Below are 4,094 nucleotides of genomic sequence, written 5' to 3'. Positions count from 1 at the left end.
TGCATTAAGTTGATTTTTTGAACCGTGTTTAAAATAAAGTGGGGAAGAAGGGTAGTTTTGAAGTGTGACTGCTGCTGTGTGGTGTTAAAGGTCTTTGTGATACTTCATAGAAACTCCTGTCTGCTTTTGCCTTGGACCTGATTCTCTGAAGAACTGCAAAATGAAAAATAATGGGATAACCCAAGAATTAGCTAGTCAAATTAATCTGCAGCCCAGTTTGCTTGATCTATTAATGTATCAATGCAATTATTAAGAGACACTGAAAATGTACTCATAAGTTATGACAACTACCAACTATTTAATCCAAACTAGGTGAATCGTTATTTTTATGTGCAGAATCAAATTTGAATCAGTTACATTTGACTCAGCCATATAGTTTGGAGTTTGCTCCAAATACTGCCACAGAAAAGAGATTATCGGAAAAGTGTTTTTGAGCTCTGAGTGGTATTTAATTGTGGGGTACCAAAATGGAGGGAAGAGGAGGCACCTTGAAAGGTCACATCTAAACCAGATCTGAGCTCCAAATTGAGATTGTATTACATTTTACATGCATTTAGGGGACCGAAAAGGTGACTGAAGAAGTGGATCTTCAGTCTGTGTCAGAAGACAGTTAGTGATTCTGCTTTCCTGACCCCCGAGGGGTGGCCAATACAGACAGGCACTGTGGCCGGGAGGAGCAATGCTGTTGAGAGGGACCATTCAGTTGCCCCAAGGTTGTGAAGTGGAGTGACCTGGCCAATGCATAGGGTTTTAAGGTTGATTGGCAGTATGATGGGGAACAAGCACCACAAAGGTTGTGCACCATCCCAGATTTTGAACTTGATGCGAGCAGTAACAGGATGCCAGTGAAATGAGGTGAGGAGGGGTGGGACTTGACTACATCTAAGAAGGTTCTAAACAAGTCGTGCAGCTGCATTCTGGTGTAGCTGAGATACTGGGAAAGAACTCAGCACCAGAGCAGGCTGAGGAGAAAACTTGTTGAGGCCATGGTAACACCACCACAGAGACTAGAAGGTGATCGATATATCAGATCACATATCAATATCATATGGCTCAGTTACAAGTTATAAAGCATGGATAAAAGTACAACACAGATGATCTGAAATTCCCACAAAACAAATACATTTCTAAAATTTCATCTCATCTCTGCTCTCAAGTGTAACAATGCATGCTGGTCTGCAGGCCAGAAATCTCACCTGCCCAACCTCTTGTCTGACCACTCCTGGGCCAGACCACGCCTATGGAAGGTGACCGATTAAGACTTACAGACTCATATGTCATATGTGCTGTGGGCATGACAAGGAGTGCTACAGGAGGAAAAAAGACAACATGAAGGAAATAGTACCTTTTAAAATCACAGTGATGGATGAATTTGTTGTCATGTTCTAAAGCCAACCACATAACTTCCAAAGGCATCTCCTCAGTGAAAAGAAGCCTATTTCCTACTACTGTACAGTAGATATGGCTAACCTCACATGCTGTACAATTTAATGTAGTGGATATGCTATTCTGACATGGGGTACAAACTAAATTGGGTCTGGATTAGCTCAGAGATCTTCCACTCCCTCTAGCTAAAGCTTGCAAAAAAATCTATCTTGGTTTTTCACTGAAGCTAAAAAGTTGCACAGAGGTTGTCACAGTCTTATGCTGAGTCTTCCATTATGAGCTTCCTTGACTTGCATTCTGGTTGCTTCATTTACCAGATGCCAGTTTTTTCAGGAGACAACACATAATGAGGGCTGGGTCCCTTGGTAGACCTGGGAGAAGGAGCAGCAGTCTTCACAAAAATCTGAAAATCTCTCCAATCTCCCAGAATCTCTCCTGGAGATATTTTACAAAAGTAAGGCCAGCATAGATTGGATGTCAACCAGTTGTCAGCCTTCACAGCAACAAGAGAGACATGTAGCTCTCTGGCTCTCTGACCCTTTGTTTGAGCATGCACAGAAAAGAGGGAGGATTCCTCTCTCTCAGAAGTGGTGCAGAGAGGGAAATGATGAACCTCAGACAAAGACATTGCAAACATTACCTTTACTACAACCACAATCTGAAGACCAACATCAGTAGTTATGAATAATAAAGGTATGTTGTCCCAGAGAAATTGCAGAAGCTCTTGCAGTGCTATTTTGGAATCTTGAAGAATGTGTTTCACCTGTGGGAACTTCACCACTGACTGGCAAAGGCTGGAGGTAGGCATTGTCACTGGGTGCACTGTCTCAGTGATTCTGTTTTCCGCAGCGATGAACCTCCTCATCAAGTCAGCAGAGAAGCTGCGGCGGGCTGCAGTACAGGCAATCGGCATCCAACAGGTGGGTCAGTAGTCGGGTCTGTAGCCCAGGGCAGGCTTCCACAAGGGTAAGTTGGAGTAGGGCAAATCCAAAAGAGTGTTGTGGCATGGTGCAGAGGGAGGCTTGGAAGGCAGAGGAAGAAAACCATAATGTCAAAGCTGTAGCCATGGAAAAACAGGGGAGCTGGACACGGTGGGAGAACATGCGGGAGAGGACACTGATTTAGCAGGACATATGGACTATGGAAGGACAACGGATTAAGTTTCTGCTGCATTCTGTATACAATGTCCTGCCTACACCATCAAACCTACACACGTGGGGTTTGGCACAGAGTCCCTGCTGCAGTCTTTGTGGAAGGCTAGCCAGCCTCACACATGTTCTATCCTCGTGTCAGGCAAGTCTGGTGGATGGAAAATTTTGGTGGCAACATGACCAGATTCTTAGCCAGTTGGCTGTGGGTTTGGAGCAGGTAAGGAAGAAGCCAAGACCACTCACCAGTGGCCCTCGATTTATACATTTCCTCGGGCCAGGGGAGAAAGCAGCGGTGCAGACAAGGAGCAAAGGGATCCTGGCCATGGCAGGTGATTGGGAGATGTGGGCAGGCAAACCTCAAGAAACAACTCAAATTCCCACAAGCCTCAGACCTGACAATGTCCTTTGGTCTAAAGGTACCAAGCAGGTGGTTCTTATTGAGCTAACAGTGCCCTGGGAAGAGAGGACGGAGGAGGCACACGAGCGCAAGCTGAAGAAGCATCAGCCCCTCATCTTAGAGTGCCAGCAGAAGGGATGGAAAAATTGGAATCTGCCAGCTGAAGTCGGCTGCAGGGGCTTCATAGGGCAGTCACTCTGGAGGGCGCTCAGACTGCTTGGAGTTGAGGGAACAGCAAGGAGTAGGCTGGTAGTGAACACCGGCAGGCAGGCTGGCGATGAGAAAACAACGCTGAGTTGAGTGGTGGACCGTGGGGATAGTTCCAGGACGCTGGTTCTACTGTCGAGCCCTGTCGAGATGTCATGGGCTAATCAATGAAACTTCAGTGAAGGGGGGATGCCCATCTTAAGACCTGCAGAAGCCACTCAATTCAACTAGTGTGGGGTTGGTGCCTTGAGGGAGGGAATGGAGGAGAGAGCAATTGCTATGCCACCAGCTCAAGGAAGATGCAGGTGCGAGTACCTGTAACAGTGAGCTGGTTGCGATATCCCTATTGTATTTTGCATATGTCGATTGTGGAATTATTCCTGCATGTTTGCCTCTAAATTCAATCAGTGAATTTTACCTCACTCTAACAATAGATTACTCACACACAGGGGTACTTCACCTTGGTGAAGTATATTCCATATTGACATACCTGTCCTCAATACTTGACCATCTGAAAAATTCATGTGGTCAAGTATGTGAACTCTGTGGCTCGCTCTTTCAGTGATGGGTCATGTGCCCAGCACAGGCAGAGGGGAAACATCTTATTTAGCACAGTGTACTTGGAAACTCCTTGTCTGCTCCTGATGGATTGTTCAATGCTTCGGTCAATGCCAACACAGTTGTGAAGCTGTTCTACACTGATGAGGAAGCTGTATACAAAGCCATTCAGGAATTTCCAGCAGGACAGGTCCATCAAAACCGTGGACACACTAACTGATCACACTCACACAAAATGAAAGTTTAGATGCTGTGATGTTTCCTGCTGTGGCTCAACAAAGTCGATTCTGGAGTGCCAATGTCACACTCAAAACTTTAACTTTCTTACTACTAAAGTTCAGTCTAGCACTATACCTATGTCTCAAGAGCAACAACATCTTCAACTTCAGAGGCAA

This window comes from Megalops cyprinoides, chromosome 20, assembly GCF_013368585.1.
Source record: "Megalops cyprinoides isolate fMegCyp1 chromosome 20, fMegCyp1.pri, whole genome shotgun sequence".
Classification (NCBI taxonomy): Eukaryota; Metazoa; Chordata; class Actinopteri; order Elopiformes; family Megalopidae; genus Megalops; species Megalops cyprinoides.
This window is presented reverse-complemented; position numbering follows the sequence as displayed.